Source organism: Lissotriton vulgaris, chromosome 4_1 (genome assembly GCF_964263255.1).
Source record: "Lissotriton vulgaris chromosome 4_1, aLisVul1.2, whole genome shotgun sequence".
Classification (NCBI taxonomy): domain Eukaryota; kingdom Metazoa; phylum Chordata; class Amphibia; order Caudata; family Salamandridae; genus Lissotriton; species Lissotriton vulgaris.
Genome location: NC_141691.1, coordinates 2,105,011,617 through 2,105,031,674, shown reverse-complemented (window position 1 = coordinate 2,105,031,674; position 20,058 = coordinate 2,105,011,617). Strand labels below are relative to the sequence as shown.

General features: G+C 48.6%; 1 pseudogene; it reads right to left on the bottom strand.

Annotated features, from left to right (window-relative positions):
• LOC147725131 (uncharacterized) overlaps positions 1 to 18,717 on the bottom strand; it is a 290,467-nt pseudogene extending 271,750 nt beyond the window's left edge.
• Positions 18,718 to 20,058: the final 1,341 nt, after the last annotated feature.

Here is a 20,058-nt window from a genome sequence, read left to right as displayed (position 1 = left end):
TCTTATTAATCATATGTTAAAGTTATGTTTTATAGAAGTGTTTCATATAATCAGAGTGTGATGTGTTAGCATATTATTTTAGACTAAGAAAAGGGTCACTGGATGCAAGCCATTGCAAAAAATTTAGTAGGCCTGGAAAGATAAAGTGGCTTCTTTGATCTGCACGTGTTAGTTAAAGTCAAGTCTCGTTAAGAATAAATTGCCGACAATGTTCGAAGTTTATGGCCGGAACAGATAAGGGGAGCCTGGAATTTTGGGGCCCTATTCATGGGTGTCTGTTTGCAGGTGTGAGGGGGTTCCAATCAAGAGCATGATGAATAGAGCTCTGTCTGGGGAGACAGGCACAGGCCTGGAGGAGGGTTCAGGAATGTTCTGGGGGGTACCGGCGAGCTGGAGAAGAAGCCTGGGAAGCAAGGTCAACGCTAACGAGAGGCCCAGAGGAGTGCCATCATGGAAGAAACCAGAATTGAAACCACGTGAGAGGTGTACGTGAGGGGCGTCTCAGAGGGGCGTTCCAATTACAATTGTGATTTTGTATTAGGGACAGCACCCTGGGGAGGAGTGAGAGCAGATGGCCTGAGGACCCTTAGAGAGCGGATGGGTAGGCAGAGAGGGCATGACTGCAATGCATAGATTTTCACCTAAAGACTAAGAGAAAGTGAGTGAACTTCTTTGGAAGTCACCACGGCTGACACCTTTTTAGGTTAAGATTCTGCTAAGTAGGGATGTCACTTAGTCTAGTGCAGGGACAGTCTAACCTGATCTTTTTCCTTTCCTGTAAATGACTTCGAAGTTACATTTTGTGTCTATATTGGCAAACCTGTTAATTCTTGAACTGGCATTAGTGGTATTTTTCTGTCGTTTAAGATCACTCAGAGAATTCATGTTTCTGTTAATGCCAGTGTACCTTTTGAACCTAATATTGAGATGCTTGTATCTTCAGTTAACTTTGGCTTTACAATAAAACTTTAAACCTTATCAGTGGTAAGTGGTTCTTCAGAGTCGTGCCAATGATTGGGGCTGCTTGACTTGGTAGTGGATTGCCTTTTACTCTATGACAGGCAACAAACGATCCAAAAGACCTAGGTGGGGATTTAGATCTAGAGTAATCAAATGCGAGATCAAAAATCCCGCCTTCCCAGTTGGTAGCAGAGAAAGATGGTTGCCTTCTTGAGGAAGGTGATCTAGACTAGGTTAAGATTACCCCAAGGCCCCTAGAGATCGATGACCAGAAGAAGAATCACCTGCCGAAGAAGGTGCTGACGGCGCGAGAGAGAAAAAGCAGCAGTATCGGTCGAGAGTGAGTATAAAGGGTCATGCGTTGTCAGATTGCGGTGCTTTGTGTTGTATTTGTGTTGTAATGTCATGCGGAGTTGAATGCCTGTAGTGTGATTGAGGCAGGGTTGTGAGCGCGCGCAACCTGGAGAAAATCTTAAGTTCAGAGAAGAGCTTAAGTGGTTCGGGTGTATCGGACATCCAGAGTAATTGTCAACCGTTGTGAAGGGGGTCATGAGGTACCATTGATCGCCCGTAGGACCGTGATAGGGGGAATGCAATAGTGAGTGTATGAGTAACGGACGCTGGTCGGAAGTTACTGTGTGTAAGTAACCTATCAGTTGAGGCGATCGTCTAGACGTTTTACAGAAGACGTTTCGTCAGTTGAGGTGACAATTACAGTTAGACTGTGGACGTACAGTCAAGGAAAGTGATCGCTTGGTCGGAAGTAATCATTTTTCAGAGTATGAATGGGACGCATGCATGACCGGGAGACGAGCTGAAAAGGGAGGGGAACTGCTGCGAAGGGGAGACGAGTGACGTCAGAGAGAGCCGCGCTGTGATAGGCCGGTCGGTGTAAGACCGCGCTGGGATAGGCCGGTTGTCAAGAACCGCGCTGTAATAGGTTAGCTAGCAAGAACCGCGCTAGGATTGGTGGATTGTCATCAGGAAGTAAATAAACGTAACGAAGTAGGAAATTGTGAATTTGATCATGAAGTGCTTCAGGCGCTTGAGGGCGAGCTTTAAGAGAGAAAATAGAGAATCGGTGGACGGGGAAGAGGCCCCGCCGGAGGGTACACCAGCCCATTACATGGCTACGAATGTTGGGTTGCATACTATACTGTGGATCTCTGAGTGGAGTAAGATGACAGAGGGGAATGAGGAATTGACGTTCCCGAAATACGGAACGTTTAGGTTAGAAGCATTGAACCAGTTGAAAGCAGTAATGCTCGCAAAGAGACCTATACCCAGACCAACACAGTTTGAAGCCCTTAATGCGTGGTTTAGGGCGGCGTACGACCGGAGTTTGAACAGGCGCCAAGAAAGAGTGAAACGATCGGTAAGAGAAGTGCAGGATGCCAAATGGGATGAAGAAGCTAAAAAATGGAGAGTGCAGAGAATCGAAGTAGATAAACTATACCCAATGATAGAAGTCACAGGAGAAAAGAAACCACTAGTGGAAGATGATGAGAGCGAGACAGAGGACAGTCTGATAAATAGGTTATTGATGGACAGACCACCTCCGTACAATAGAGAGATGGAAGGTCCCGAGCTCCAAAGGGGGGACGGGGCTGGTACAGGGGAAATTAGACCACCTCCTATAGCAGATAGAGAATATACCAAAGGTGAGGAGACATCTCAGCCTAGTTCAGTACAGAGGGTAGTCGGAAGGTTCGTGGTACAAAAGGTGCCAGAAACAGAGCGTGCCAAGTCCTATCAATTGCCAGACGCTCTCCAAGTACCTGTTACCAAAGGTCCTATAGTATCGATTTATGATCCAGAGAAAGCACAAGGGGAGGAACAGGTACGCCTGGACAGAGAGAGAGCAGAAATGGAGAATAGGAACAACATGATTAATTCTCAAAGGCAGTTGTCAGGACCAAGAGATTGGAACACTCCACTAAGTCAGACAGGGGATCCCATAATAGATCAGGGGGGTCAGAGAGGACCGATGGATCTAAGAGGACCACGGCCGAAGTCCTTTGAGGAATTGAGGGCTGATCTGAGAAACTGGGATACCAGCACGGGAACCCAGAGTAATAGGTCAGGAGGGGAAGCTGATTGGGGAAATCGAGGTGATGGAACATTGTCTCACTATGGGGCTAGCGAAAGCAGCCAGGAGCGCGACGGCAAAAGTCAAGAGAATAGAGGGGTCACATGTCATTCCCTTAATGGAAATGGACAGGACCGAGAGCATAGAAGTGCAGAATGTGGAAGGGCGTCTCGTCTCATTTATAGCGAGGGAGACCGAAGGACACAAGAGTATCGCGATAGTTTTAAGTGCACTCACCATGCACCTGGCGATAACAGACCACACTGGGATTGCGGGAACATGGGGAGTTGTGAAGGGTCCTATCATGTGTTGAGTGATACTAGGCAGCAAGGGAGTTGTGAAAACAGAGAGGACAATGGAGGGTCTTATCATGCATTCAGAGAAAATGAGCAGAACAGACAAAGTGGGACTGTGGGAAACCGAGCAGTGTTTCACCACACGCCAAGGGAAGATGGAAGAGCATGGGACCTAGAAAGATGGGAACATGGGAGGACTCCCCATAACTCACCTGAGCCTAGGCGTAGGACTCGGAGCTGGGATGGGAGGGAAGTCAATGAACACCCTAAGAAAGACATACTGAGAGCCGAGATAAAAGCAAGAAGGCTCGATGTAACCAGTTTAAAATCGGATTTAGATGAAATAATAGATGGTACGTTGCCCTTGGAGAGGATTGACATGTATGAACAAGATGAGGTACTGTTTATAGCAAAGGATATTACTCGGAAAGCGAGAGCAGTACATGAGAGGCTATCTGAATTGGCAGACAAGTACATGGTGGATCTGTCAAGGACGAAGGCATTGCAGGGTAACCATAGGCTGCATTATTCGGATCAGGAGTTAGAAGAGAGAAGGACAATCGGATTAAAGACACATATAAGAGAACTGATCACGGGAATAAGAACATGGAGGGATTTGGATAAATGGGAGGAAAGGTGGTCCAAGAAAGGGACTGTCAGGCGAAGCACAATTGGGATGTCCCCGGAGGGAGGGCTACAGAGGATGGAACCATACCCTTTGCGAGAAATTGCGAACGGGAACTACGTGCATGTGCCCTGGAGTAGGGGGGACTTAGCAGCATTTACCAATTCTTTTCCTAAGCTGAGGTAGAATCCCGTGGAGTGGTATAAGCAGGTAGAGAGGTTCGTAAAAATCTCTAAGGTACTGTGGGTTGACCTGAACACCCTGTTTGACATCGTAGTACCAGGAGACCTGTGGACAGCATGTAAAGTTAGTGTTGAATGGCCCACATCTGAACCGGAGAGGGATGCTCAGACTAATGGACCGTCAGAAAAAGTCATGGAAAAATATGAAAGGGTAATGACTTGGCTGAAAGATAAGGTGCCACTGCAGGACATAGATTGGGTCAAAATAGATCGGACCAGACAAGAACCCAAAGAGACAGTCCATGAATATTATGAGAGATTATTGAAGGCGTTCAAACAATACAGTGGACTAGATGTAATGGATCCTAAAGACATAGGACAGTTTGTGTCGAAATTTGTCTTGGGATTGAGACCTGATATTTGCTTGATGATTCAGCAACACTTGATTTGTTGGCAAAACAAACCATTAGATGAAATTTTGAGATATGCAAGGTACTGCAGTGATGAGATAGATTCCAAAGCCAAGAAACTTAAGGAGAAGCTGATGATGGTGCAGATGCAGTCGGCTGGAAAGGGTGGACAGCAGCAACAGGGAACAGGGACCAGGGGTAAGAGACAAAATAACCAGAATAGGGACAGTGAGGAAAATTCCAATTCGAGACCTAGGTTAGATATTGCGACATTGAAAAAGACGACTAGGTGTCACCAGTGTAACCAGGTGGGACATTGGAAACGCGAGTGCCCCTATAATCCTGAAATTGGAGAATTAGAAATAGAGGAGGAAGAGATTCAAAGCAGTCCGGGAAAGGGGACAACGGTACACAAAGGAAAGGTGGTCAAAGGGGGGACCACGGCTCCTCGAGCTCAGTTCCCTCAACCACCTAGAATTTCAACAGGGGAAAAGACCTATAGGCAAATGCCTCTTTTTTTAGGAAGAGAAGAGTGTTACTATGTTGATCCTCTAACTGGACAGCGGGTGGATAGAGAAGAGGACTGTACCCTCGGGGCAGTTCTAGAGGTGGACCAAAGGGGACCATACGTGGAGGCTGAAGTGGCAGGATGTCCTACGACCTTTTTGGTGGACACGGGGGCCACTCGATCCACTCTGAGATCAGCAGTGGTTCCAGGTCTGCCAATGTCAGGGGAAACAATACAAGTGGTAGGAGTTGCAAACAGGAGAATGACAAACCCTCTGACAGAACCAGTACTAGTGAAAATAGGGAAATACAGCGATGAGCATCAGTTTGTGGTCTGTGACTCTAGCCCTGTGTGTCTGTTGGGAAGAGACCTATTGTGCAAACTAAATTGTACAATATACTGCACACCTCAGGGAGTGGAGGTACAGACTAACGATGATGAGGCCGACTTTAAAGTTTCAAATTCCCAGGTGTGCGTGGAGCTGTATCCTACCTTGACGGTGGAGGAGCTTCCATGGGACTTAAGAGGTGCGGTGTCATCAGAAGTGTGGGATTTCACTGGGGAAGAGATAGGACTGATCAAAGGGGTGGAACCAGTGAAAATCATGGTAAAACCGAATGTTGAATATCCGAGAACACCCCAATACAAGTTGACCCCAGAGACGATAGCAGGAATAAAGCCTGTGATCGAATCCATGATTAAGCAGGGAATACTGAAGGAAATCGTGGGTAGTCCATGTAACTCCCAGATTATGGGTTTGCAGAAACCTAGTGGGAAGTTCAGAATAGTGCAGGACCTTCGAAAGATTAATAACATAGTTGTTTCATGTTGTCCAGTGGTACCGAATCCATCAGTGATATTGTTTCAGATACCATTCCAAGCTGAGTGGTTCACAGTGATAGACCTTTGCCAGGCCTTCTTTTCAATCCCATTAGATGAGGAGAGCCAATTTCTTTTCGCTTTTAAGCTGGAAAATCGCGTATTAACATGGTGTCGTATCCCACAGGGGTATACAGAAAGCCCATCGATTTTTAACCAGCTGCTGAAGAAAAACCTTGAAAGTCTAGTACTGCCACAGAACTCGGTTCTAGTCCAGTACATAGACGACCTACTTGTTGCGTCAGAAACTGAGGAAGCTTGCAAAATAGACACCATCACTTTGCTGAATCACTTAGCTGAGAACGGACACAAGGTGTCCCCAAGCAAGTTGCAGTACTGCTTGACAGAAGTGCAGTACTTGGCTCACAGGATTGAAAAAGGGAAACGGAAAGTGTCACTAGACAGGATAGAGGCGATCATGAAAATGAATTCGCCAACGACACAAAGAGAGGTCAGGATGTTTTTAGGAATGGTTGGGTATTGCTGACAGTGGATAGCTAACTTTTCCCTGAAAGCAAAACCCTTACAAAAACTGACGCACAAGGAGGTGAGTGATCCGGTACCATGGGACAAAGACTGTTTGATGGCATTCTTGCAGCTGAGAAAGGACTTGTGTCGTGCTCCTGCTCTGGGAATGCCGGACTATGACAAACCATTTTTGCTTTACTGCTGTGAAAGAGAAGGTTGTGCTTTATCGGTCTTGGCCCAAATCCATGGAAATGCCCGTAGACCAGTTGCATACTTCTCGGCTACTTTAGACCCAGTAGCCACAGCGTTGCCCGGATGTCTCAAATCCGTTGCTGCAACGGGTGTCAGCATAGAGCGTTGTGAGAGTATCGTCATGGGACACCAGTTAGTGGTGTATGTACCTCATTCTGTGGAACTGTTAATGACCAGGACCAAGACACAGCATCTGACCAATAACAGGCTCATGCGCTATGAGCAAGTCATTCTTGCCGCAGAGAACGTGACCCTTAAGAGATGCTCTGTTTTGAATTCTGTTACTTTGATGCCACTTCCAAATGATATAGAAGGTGATGAATGTGAAGATCACGATTGCCTTGATGTGACTGAACTATGCACCAAACCGAGACCAGATATCGTGGATGAGCCATTGACTGACCCTGATGAAATTTTCTTTGTGGATGGCTCATGTGTAAGAGACGATATTGGTCAGTTGAGAGCAGCTTACGCTGTTTGCACCATTACTGGAGTTGTGGAAGCCGCTTGCCTGGAAGGAGTACACTCTGCTCAGGTAGCTGAAATCATTGCATTGACCCGCGCCTGTATAGCAGGCGCAAAATTCGAGTCACCATTTACACCGATAGCCAATACGGTTTCGGGGTAGTTCATGACTATGGGCAATTGTGGTCTCAAAGAGGTTACATGACCTCTTCAGGATCACCCATTCGAAATGGGGAATTTGTACGATTGTTGTTAGAAGCATTACAAGGTCCGGCAGCAATTGCCGTTGTCAAATGTACAGCTCACACAAGAAATACCGATTTTGTATCACAGGGAAACCGGTATGCAGACGAAGTTGCACGTTATTGTGCAGAGCAAGGATACTCTTTCACAGAAGTGGAAGTGGGAGGGATACAGGAAAAGACAGAACTAACCATGTTAGAAACTGTAGATACGTGGGATGAATTAAAAGTCATACAAGAAAACGCAACAGACTTTGAGAAAAAGACATGGGAAGCTGCAGGATGTGTGAAGAGTGAGATGAATTTTTGGGTTTCAGCAGATGGAAGGGCAGTATTACCAAATGAATTAGTGAGTCCAATGGCAAGACGAATACACGGTCCAGTACATCTAGGCAGAGATGCTATGTTGCGGATATTCAGGCAAACTTGGTACAACCCAAAGTTTAGAGTAGCCGCAGAAGCAGTGTGCCAACGTTGTGTGACTTGCCAGCAACTGAATGTAGGAAAGAGAACACCAGTCACGTTGAGTCACATAGGGAGGTCTGGGGGTCCGTTCAATCGGATGCAACTAGACTTCATTGAAATGCCAAGATGCAACTGTGAGAAGTTGGCCCGATATGCAGCGTTCGCTATTCTAGCGACCGCTATGTATCGTTCCAAACGACCCTTATGGTGATTGGTTGAAAGTCAACCTATAGACCAGCTATCCTAGTAGCGTGGATACGAGCAGTCTAAGGCTAAAGACTCGAGAGGGCGCGTTAAGCCAGCTGTTTACCACACATGTACCCCTTGAACACCAAGTGAAAGGACACCACACAAGTGTTATGAAAATAAACAGTATATTTATTAAGAATCACAACAGCCCTGTACTCTTTATGAGGACAGGGTACTAAGCACAAACCAAATCTCTTAGGAAAATACTTCAAGTGCACAATTAAACAAGTGTCCGAGGACACGGAAAGTTTAGTGGTCTCGGGCAGACCCGATAAGGCAAGTCGGAAGCGAGGGACTCGGGACCCTAGAGTAAGGAGGCTATGCAGGCACCGAAATGCCGAGTTACCTAGCCACGAGGGCTGTGGCTGCACAAGTCTTACAGGCGTCGGGGTCTTCGCTGACGAGCCAGGAGCCGGAAGAAAAGGAGTTGCTGGCCGGCGACCAGTGATGAATAGTCCGTAGAGATCCAAGCCTGGATCAGAGATTGATGATACCTGAAAGCAGAGGGGACCAAGTTCGTACTACTAGCCAGTAGTCAGAGGGTACCAGGAAGGCACCGGTTGGCCGTCACCTCGACCAGGTGAGTGGGCGACGCTAGGCTCTGCAGTCTCACGGACCAGGAGGCGTTGTCGGCGACCACGGTGGAGGTGCGAGCTGTCCCACGAAGGATGATGCTGTCGGCGTCGCTGGGCCCAGGATGGGGCAACAAGCCTTGGCAGATCTCAGGGCCACGTGGTAGGCCTAAGATGGCGTCTTGAGTGGACCAGGAGGGTCCGGGGTGCTTCTCGCAAAGATGGAAGCAAGGGCCAGTCTGGGGCACCCAGACCAGCAGTGTTGATTGTCGGATGTCGTCACAGAAGGGCACAAGCCAGCGGCTAGTGACCAGACAACGTGCTGAGCAGCGAGCAGAAGGGCCCCACGCAGATCGTGGAGATGCTGGGAGACTGCACTTCGGTGCTGGAGCGGCTCAGGGTCGGGGCTTCTCGGACCCCAGAGCACTCACCAGAGAATTGCTTCGATGGTCGTGCTGGTTAAGAGCGTGCAGGTTCTGATGATGGCCGGTCCCTCGAGGTCTCGTCGCACCCACAGATCACAGCTGAGCTGATGACGTGGGTAGAGGTCAGAGGTGCCAGGGAAGCCGGTTCTCGTCGAGCTGGGCCGTCGGATCCTTGAGGAAGGACTTGCAGCAAACCGCAGAGTTCTTAGATGGTGCCCGCTGATGCAGGGTGACTACTCCTTAGTCACAAGGGAGAAATCTTGAGAAGAGTCTCGAAGTCCTTTCGTAGAAAGTATTCTTGATTCAAAGATGATCTCATTTGGAAGGGTCCCCGCTCCGGTCTTTATCCTAAAGAAAGGGGTGGGTACATGACTAGGTCCTGCCCTAAGGGTGGGACCAGGAAGGGGGGTAGTTACACCCCTCTCCCCTGCCGGACTTTCCCCAGGCCAGGGCTGGCGCCCCTGGAACTGGTTCTGACCGGCAGATGCGTAGTGAGCACCGGGGTGCCACTCCGCAGTCACCTTCTCGCAAAAGCCCTACCTACCCAGAATACACAAACCCTGTCTGGGACGGTGCGAACACCGCCCTCGACAGGAAACCCTTTGTCCAAGCGCTCCTCGCTGGAAGGACTCCCAGCAGCAGGAGGTCAGACTCGTGTCTGTGGTGGCAGCATCCATTTTGTGGAGCTGAAGCTTTAGTTAACTTTAACCGGGGTTCACAGTTACGTACATGTCGTGTCCCTCTAGAAGGGCGGAATGCTAACCTCGTCGCCAGAGTTGGTGAGAGGGCAGCATCCCGATTCGTATGACACCTTACTCGACATGTCTTGATAACGCGACACCGAAGTTACCGATATGGTACGCGTTATCATGGAACAGCCATTGGGTCTTGATTCCGCAAGCTGCAACCGGGCTCGGCTCGGGCCAGAACACAGTTCACACGAGCCCACGCACTCTGCCTTCAGGATTGTCAAGGCCTGCCATAGGAGTGACTGATAGGAACTCGGGTGTCCTTTGTATGGTTCGATATAGGGCTACTATATCTAGAGCAAAGGGTGATTACACGACTTCGCCCCAGCTGTCATGCAGCCAGTTGTGTCAAATTTAGGAGGCCAGCCAGGGGTGGCATAATACATGCTGCAGCCCCTGGTGGCCCTGGGTACACCCATGCCCTGAGTTACAGGGTCTGATAGGGTGGCCCAGTACCAATTGGAAATGCACCTAGGGTAAATGGAATCCATTTTAAAGAGAGAGCAGTAGGCCTGGGGTCCTGATTGGCAGGGTCCCAGGTCGACTATGTCCAAAACCAGCTAAAACACAGGGCAAAAAGTTGGGGGCAACCATAGTCAGGAGGTACCTTCCTACAGCAACCGCCTTCGATATGTTCTGGTGGTTGTCTGCATATTTTCCAGATGGGTCGAGGCTTACCCTACACGCAGGTGTGACACACTCACAGTAGCAAAGTTGTTGCTTAGGGACTTAATACCGCGTTTCGGGGTGCCGGCCTCTTTGGAATCAGATAGGGGAACACATTTCAACAGTGAAATTGTGAAGATGCTCTGCTCAGCATTGAACATTGATCAGAAGCTGCATTGTAGCTATCGACCAGAAGCTTCAGGAATTGTGGAGCAGATCAATGGGACGATAAAGTCCCGAATTGCTAAAGTGTGCTCATCGACATCTCTGAGTTGGCCTGATGCACTGCCACTAGTACTTATGAGCATACGTAGCACCCCAGACAGGAGAACCGGTCTCTCTCCTCATGAAGTGTTAATGGGGAGGGCTATGAGACTACCATCAGTTCCAACTGCATCCTTGTTGAATATCACAGATGATCTGATCCTGGACTATTGTAAGGGACTCTGACGCCATTCATTCTGTGTCTCTTCAGGTGCAGGCTGCTGAAATTCCATCATCTCAAGACTTGTGCCACGACCTGTGCCCTGGCGACTGGGTTGTGGTGAAAAAACACGTAAGGAAGAATTGCTTAGACGTGCGTTGGCGCGGACCCTACCAGATCATACTTGTAACAAACACTGCAGTAAAGTGTGGAGGTCTGCCCAACTGGATACACGCATCGCACACTCGAAGAGTTCCAGCACCCTTGGAAGAAACAGCTCCTCTCGCTGATGAAAATCCAGCTGTGGACGAAGAAATAAGAGAGGGGACCAGTCAAGCTGTAGGGGTGCCAGAGGAAGCTGGGAGTGTGTCTGATCAGACAGTACAACAGTGAAACCGACGTTGCTACAGAAGGAGAAAGTAGCTGTGAGTACGAATCAGACACTGATCAAGCTGCAAGTGATCAAGAATCGAGTGCGAGGACGAGGAGCAGGAGGACAAGGCGTGGAGAGGCTAGTTGGCCTGAAAGAAGAAGAAGGCCAAGCCTAAGATCAACTCCAGAGAGAACCCTTGCTCCGATATCCGAAGACTCAGATTTGGACGAAGGTGCACAGAACTCAGAAGCGGAAGGTACAAGAAGATCAAGGAGGGTGCGTGTGCCCTGCAGAAGGTACGCTACTCCTGAGTGGACCTACTTGGCGGCAGATGTCTTGGGGACAGAGATCCGGGAGAGTGAGGGGAGTGCTATTGATCACCACTGACCCCATCATCAAATTGGAGGTGCAGTTGTTGGTGCCTGGAGTCGAAGCTGAAGGGTTACTGACACTAAATATCCCCAATCCTCCCTACCTAAGCAGAATAAAGGACATGGTCTTGAACGAAGTGCAATTTCCAACCTTTGGCACAACAGTAACAGAACGCGAGGAGACCATTCTTCGCCTAGAAATCTTGGAATATGCTATTAGAGCTGCTGGAACACGGATCATCGTAGACACCTAAAGACTTTGTAAATAAACAAGAGTGAGAAGATAACTTAGCGCCCAGTGGAAGAAGAAAAAATTTAGGGACCTTTCCATTTAGTTGACGGAGAAGGGCTAGGGTTGTCTGTTGGTGAAACTCAAAAGACTGAATTTGTAGACGGGGTTTATCAGCTTCCAGGTGTGGTTAACAGACTGAGTAAGCAAAGAGAGATTGATTGAAGAAACAAAGAAAGAGACTTTTCCAGTGAAATCAAAAGAAGAAAACTACACTATTTGAGAACATGGAGGCCGGTAACCCGAATCGCAAGGCAAAATGTATAATAGGCACACTTTTAGCAGGAGTAATTTTCCTTATAGTTTTAGTAGTTACAGTATCATATATAGTGGGACATGAGAGTGTGACAAAAGCAACAGATGCAAAAGTTGTAGTGACATCAAAACCTGCTACTGCTAGTAAAAAGGAGGACAATGCAATTCAGGAGAAAGCGTTACTAGCAGCAGAAGCTCGTAGAATACATGTAGATGAGTCACAGGGCAACTTCAAATCAAACGCTTATGCCAAACTACTATACGAGTACATTGATGTCATGGAGGCTAAGGATTGCTACGTCTGCATGAAATTGCCTGCTTCTGTAGATGAAGGCATTAGATATCACCATCTTCCATTGACTTATGGCATTACATGTAGTTTATTGCTTAGCATATTTTATGGACGAGATAGTTTTGAATATTACTTCTCGAATTTCGATTCAGTGTTACCAGAAGTCCCGAACTACAAGCAAATTAATAAATGGGACTATTACAAAAGTGAAGATAGATTGGCGAAATTCTTCATCCCTTGGAATACCCTAGATACTTCACATGCACGTAGAAATAATCTGACTTGCAAAGTGTCAGAAATTGAGAAGAAGTTTATAGGGCAAGTGGATGACCTTTACAGGAGGCAAAAGATTCTGAAAATGTCAGGACAATGGAAGACAGATTGGACAGAGGAGGAGAAGACACACAAAAGGAAGGGTAGTAATGGTCCAATAGCTTTAGATCGAACACAGAAAGGGAAGCTATGTATTCACAGGAGTGAAACCTATTACCAAAATGTGTTTGTAGGTGAAGTCAGTTGTGAGCATGCCTTCCGATTAGAATACTACACTAAGGATTTCTTAAAGGAAATGCAAGTGATTCCAAATGTATATTTTGTATGTGGGAGAAATGCCTACGTGAAACTACCTGACAATTGGTACGGATCATGTTATTTGGCAATTATCTTCCCCAAAATATATCATGCAAAAGACTTAGAAATCATAGAGGGAAAATCTCCTGCTAGAAGGAGACGAGACGTAGGAGATGCTGAGGTAGTTGGAGATGTATTTGGTGCTATGTTCCCTCTTTTAGGGATAATTCTGAACGATGTCAAAATTAGGAGACTGGCAACAGTCGTAGACAGGTTGTCTGCCAGTACTGCTAGATCGTTAATGCTGGTGGAGGGAGAGATGCAATCGATAAGGGCAATGGTTCTTCAAAACCGTCTTGCTCTAGATGTCCTGTTAGCCAAAGAGGGCGAAGTCTGTAAGGCTTTGAAGGTCCAGGAATGTTGCACTTACATTCCAGACAATTCAAAACCTCTTGAGAAGGGTATACAGAATATTACTGAGATACACCAAGAAATTGAAGACTTGACAAGAGTAAATGTGTGGGAAAAAGTGGGTCATGGAATGGGTAAAGTTGGAGGTTGGTTCGCCAATCTAGGAAAAAGTATTGTATGGTACATTCTGAAGCCTATCATCATAATAGTGATTTGTGTCATCATACTGTGGGGCTTAGTGAGGCTGTACCAATGGTATCGGTCAAATAGGTTGCAAAGATCCATGAGAGAGCAGGAGCAGAGGTTAGCTGCTATTCAAGATAACCAATACAGGAGTCTGAGGGCTCTGGAAACGATAAAGAGAGGGAACCTTGCAATAAGTTCTGTCTGAAACAAGTTTAAATTGGTGTGGTGATGGTGATGACCCCTAGAGGTCATCAAAGGGGGGGAACTGAGAGAGCGCAATTTGAGTAAAACGTATACGTGCACCATATGTACAACCTAGCTGCACGAATTCAGTTATAGCATTTAGAAGTGTTGAAATTATATAACTATATATACTCATGAGTGTTTAGTTAACATAGAAAGCATATATAGAGTGTGAAACCAATGTAGTAATGTTTAGAAATAATAGAAATGTTGATTATGTTCCATGTTATGTAGCTGCTACAGAAGGAAATGTAATGCTGCAAAACGTAGAAATGTGAAGGCCTCATGGCAAATGTATGAAGAACGAAAACGTGCCTTTACATCTTTAAACATGACATGGATTTACTGTTATTCAGAATCTTATTAATCATATGTTAAAGTTATGTTTTATAGAAGTGTTTCATATAATCAGAGTGTGATGTGTTAGCATATTATTTTAGACTAAGAAAAGGGTCACTGGATGCAAGCCGTTGCAAGAAATTTAGTAGGCCTGGAAAGATAAAGTGGCTTTTTTGATCTGCACGTGTTAGTTAAAGTCAAGTCTCGTTAAGAATAAATTGCCGACAATGTTCGAAGTTTATGGCCGGAACAGATAAGGGAGCCTGGAATTTTGGGGCCCTATTCATGGGTGTCTGTTTGCAGGTGTGAGGGGGTTCCAATCAAGAGCATGATGAATAGAGCTCTGTCCGAGGAGACAGGCACAGGCCTGGAGGAGGGTTCAGGAATGTTCTGGGGGGTACCGGCGAGCTGGAGAAGAAGCCTGGGAAGCAAGGTCAACGCTAACGAGAGGCCCAGAGGAGTGCCATCATGGAAGAAACCAGAATTGAAACCACGTGAGAGGTGTACGTGAGGGGCGTCTCAGAGGGGCGTTCCAATTACAATTGTGATTTTGTATTAGGGACAGCACCCTGGGGAGGAGTGAGAGCAGATGGCCTGAGGACCCTTAGAGAGCGGATGGGTAGGCAGAGAGGGCATGACTGCAATGCATAGATTTTCACCTAAAGACTAAGAGAAAGTGAGTGAACTTCTTTGGAAGTCACCACGGCTGACACCTTTTTAGGTTAAGATTCTGCTAAGTAGGGATGTCACCTAGTCTAGTGCAGGGACAGTCTAACCTGATCTTTTTCCTTTCCTGTAAATGACTTCGAAGTTACATTTTGTGTCTATATTGGCAAACCTGTTAATTCTTGAACTGGCATTAGTGGTATTTTTCTGTCGTTTAAGAGCATTTAGAGAATTCATGTTTCTGTTGATGCCAGTGTACCTTTTGAATCTAATATTGAGATGCTTGCATCTTCAGTTAACTTTGGCCTTACAATAAAACTTTAAACCTTATCAGTGGTAAGTGGTTCTTCAGAGTCGTGCCAATGATTGGGGCTGCTTGACTTGGTAGTGGATTGCCTTTTACTCTATGACAGGCAACAAACGATCCAAAAGACCTAGGTGGGGATTTAGATCTAGAGTAATCAAATGCGAGATCAAAAATCCCGCCTTCCCAGTAGTGATATTGAAATTGTTTGTTGTTATTGGCGTAAATACTGACACAGACCAACACATCTGTTATTTTTACAATGCACAACTCCTATATACAGGGACCAGACTAAGGAAAAAGCGTGGCTCTCAATTACTTCTGAAAAAATTAACTGAGTGCCCTATTTCCCGCCATCGCATTTGCATCTAGGTGTGAGGATCCAGGTAGCTCCCAGCTAGGATACTCAACCAAGAGGAGGACTGATGGTTCCTTAACTTAGGCCTTTGTTTTGTGCCCAGCTGGAATTTAAAATGGGAAAGCCCTTTGCCGCCTTCATGTTGTTGCTCAGAACCAACGCAGACAACGTGCAGGCGCAGCTGAATGTGCCCCAGTGTCTGAACATTACATCAGAACAAGTTCAGCAGATTTCTGTGGGTCCTGAAATCGTGGCAGCAAAAGAAAGGGTGGAGGCTTCTACATGGGTGTATCACCGACTTGGGCTCTTACCTGTAGGCTGCAGGCGCTTCTTCCTCTTCCGGGTCTCCTCCTCTCCGGGGGGTGTCTGTGCGGGCTCATAGGATCCTCTCCTCCGTACCAGGCTCTGTCCCTCTGTCCCAGCCCCCTTCTTCAACGCTTCTCTGCTGCCCGAGCTCTCCCTCCCCAGCCAGGGCCGGCGCTAGGCATGGGCAGCATGGGCGGCTGCCCAGGGCCCCGAGCTCAGCCCATCAACAGAGGGCCTCGCAAAAGTGTTTCCCCACCAGCCTCGCGCCTGTGGTGAGCACTGCGTGGCCCTGGGAAGGGCTGCCTCTCCTCTGGGCTTCGCAAGCATGTGTGTAAGAATAGGAGAAGAGGCCCCCCTCCCCTGTGCCTCGCAGCACTGGTTAATGGCTGTTAACCCCCAGGGAGGGGGCTCCTTTTCCCCAGGGCCGTGCAGCCCACATGTAGTGCGAGGCCCGTCTGCATTTGCAGCTTGGACCTGTAATTGGGGACAGGGTCGGATTGCGAAGACAAGCAGCAGAGCATTGGCCGATGGGCCGGTGCTGAAGGGTGTGACATGTGGGCCGGTTGTTAAAGGGTCTCAACTTCATTCCTGCCCCCCAGGCCATCACACTTCTGGCTTTTGTGTGCGGTGCGAAGGTGTTAAGTGTGGCAATCAGCCTTAATTGTGGCCAGGTGTTGCTCTAAGTATTGTGTCATTCTCCCCTCAGCCCCCCAAGTGTCAGACCGCTCCCCTGCCAGGCAATGGTGGGTGGGGGCAGGTGGGAGTATGCCAGGCCGTCACTGAGGGAGCAGGTTTTTGGCTATGGGCAATTGACACCTTAGCCTCCATCTTAGCTGCCAAGGTTTCAAATTGCTATGTGTGAAATTTTCATAATTCAGTGTCATTATGAGTGACATTTCAACGACCATGAGTGACCCTTTTTAGTACGCAAAATCAAGCAACGATGAGGAGGAAAACATAAAATATCGTGGGACCCAGACCCAATTGAGGCCCGAAAACATCACAGACCTGCCTGGACATCTGTGTTGATGGGCAGGCCGGCAGAATCCTGTCTTCCAGCCTTTGGCGACTCGCACGGGGTTCCCTGGCTCCACCCTTGAAATGAATGATGCTGTTGTTTAGAGCATCAGTCTATCAAGGGCCTCTCTACCACGTGAGACACAGCCCTAACAAACAACACACTCCTCCTGTGCCTACTGTTGCCGGGTGGGCGGGCCACCAGAAAAACAAAATACAGATTGCCAGCCTATGTGGTAGGCCCCCCTCCCCGCTGGCAAACTCGGGGCCTCTGACATCACGTGAGTGACCTGGGCCAACTGGGAACGGGGACGGACCTATGTCAGAGAGGGCCCAACAACATGAACAGGTGCCATTTATATATACATTCGATCGGATCAATCCACCTATGTCACTCTACAGAGTAACAACTTTCAAGTAACACCGGCAGGAACGACTGCAGCTACCTGATGGGATTGTGCGCTGCGCTGGCGCCATCACTGTCTATTACAAGCACACACAGGATCACAGTGCCTGGTACTTACGGTCTTGGGCCACGGCCGTAGATGAGTCTGAGTCAGTACGGAGTCCGACTGTAGCGCATGCAGGCAGGGACTCGGGCCTGCTTAGTGTACATCTGAAGGGCGTCGCTTCGCTATTTCAAGGCATTACTACACACCTATTCTTGAATTACTTTAACAGCAGGCACTTGCTCACTTTGTGAAAGGAGAGGAGCGGCAATTCAGCATGGGGCGCCTCGTGGCCGCAGCGACTTCCGCCGCAAATGCCATCTGCTCGGGCATACTTCAGTGACTCCACTAGGGCAGAGGAGCGTCACCCCACTGCTTTCTCGCAGAGCGAGAAGCATAAATATAAAATGCAAAAACTACCATTTTATGTTTCTGCTACTCACACTGCGAGAAAGCAGAAGTGTTTGGTTGGGGGCAGGCAGGTCTGCTTTAGGGCAGGGGAGGAGTGCCTTGCCCCTGCTAATGGCCCTGACTGTTTGGTCAGCCCTCCGGGACCGACCTAACCAGTCATGCGCACTCTGGCCTTTCTCCCTGTAGGCGCCAATGCACCCTACATGGAGAAAATGGCCTCCCCATAGGTCCCTGGCTGGTCGGCGTCCCAACCAATCACAATGCTGCCATTGGGAAGGGAGGCTGCCTGCTTCCTGTTCGAACGAAAGAGAGCAGGTCAGGAGCAGAGATGACACGAGACCTGGGAAGGTAAGTTTATTTAATTTTTTAAATAACCCCTGCGAGACCTCCCACCCGCGAGTCATGCTAGCCGCGACTGGATTTTACATGCAAATTAGAGGGGCCTCACATCTTCCCTTTCGCCCGGGGCCCCAGAATTTCTAGGACCGGCCCTGTCCCCAGCAGCCTCTCACCTCCTGACTCCGCGTCTCCTCCTCGCTCTGTGTCTTGGTGAAGCCCCAGCCGTGACTCCCTCCTCTCTCCCTGACCCGGCAGGAGCCCCTCCGCCCTCTGCCCCCCTGAGCCAGGTCCATCCACAGGCCCCGGTCCTGGGCTGTCCTGGCCCCCAGGCTCCGGCGGGGACAGACTGATATCGGGTATTAGTCGGTGGGGGTATGCTTGGTCTGGTGTTAACGTGGAATACCCCGAGTCTAAAGAGTCCTCTCTGGGGATGCGGACCTCTTTGTAAGGCGGGGTCCCCTTCTCCCAGTCTGTGTCACTCACAGGCTCCCTGAAATCACCCCCCGGACACTGCGGCTTCTCTCCGGCAGTCCAGGGGTCTCGGCCGTTCTCCAGGTGTGGCTCTCCCACAAGACCCATGTCAGCGCCCCCCTGACACCCCGGACCCTCCATCCTCACAGTCTCTGTTCTTTGCCCGGACCCCTCTCTGGTAGAAGTGAGCGCTGCTGCTCGCTACACCTGCCAACTCGCCTCTGTGTGACACCGCCCCCCCCCCCCCCCCTCAGGTGTGAGGCAGGAGCAGCGCACCTGAAACACGAGCTGCGGGGAGGAGGAGTGAGGGAAGACTCAGCCCTGTCTCCACCCCTTAGGAATGAGGCAGGGCTTAATTAGAGCCGGGTCTACAGGAGTCACGCATTAAGATCAAGTGCACAGTTAATTGATTCATTTAAAATGACACTGGCACAGAGAGAGCGTGTGCTGTGTTTAAGTTACCCCCGCCCCTCCCCCCGTTACCATCGTGGTTGTTCTGATCATGTAAAACACTTACTGTGTCTTTGGTGACGACGTCACGTGACGCGACTGATTCTCAATTTCTCCTCACTAGTCTTTTCAATTCAAGACCTCCAGCCGTGGATCAGTGTTGCCGCCGCCGGCCCGGTGGGCGGGACACCGAGTTGGGCAGCAGCAGGTCTTTGCCTTTGCCTGGGAGGGCTGCTCTTCTGCGGGGGTTGGGGTGTGCGCGGCAGATGCTGCGACGCGTGGCAGATTTCAGCCCACCGACCACCAGCACCATATCCACTGGTGGTTGATGATCTCCTTCAACGCCGCCGTTCAAAGGTCGCATTGGACGACGTTAAGACAGACTACTGATGCTGCAGTATACAGGTGAGGTGAGCGAGCGAGGCATGACCTGGGGTAGTTATAAATAAAGGTGCGCAGGTGAGGCAGGGCAGGGCCTAGCAGGCCGCAGGCGCCATGATTTTTTAAAATCATTATGTTTATTGGTCTGGTGACCGTGACTGTCATGATGGCCTGGGGTAGGCTGGCGGCGGTGGCCAAATGATCATGATTGAAGAGTTTATTCCTGTACTTTTGCGCTTCAAAAGCCAACAAAGATAATGTTTAAAAAGACTACATCACATTCAGAGCCTAATCATGATCTGAAACATAGCCTGAAAGCCCATCATAAACAGAGAACCAAGATATTCAAAGCATGTGAATATTAATAGATCTGAGAAGGAGCTAAATAACGCCCGGCGTTAAGATCATAGTTCACATAAACATAAAGCTGCGCGATCAGAGACTTTCACTTTCTACAGCAGTGCAGTGGCTAATATTGCGCAGTTGCGGGCCGGCCCGGGCTGCCTGGATGGATCAGTACTGGCCCTGGGATGCTTTCAGTTTCGGTTCAGGGCAGGCTGGCTCACAAATCCTTGGGGGACTGGGTTGGGTTGTGAGCGGCAAGCAGCGTGCACAGATTTTTTCAGCAATGAGCGCGCATTCACTGCTTTG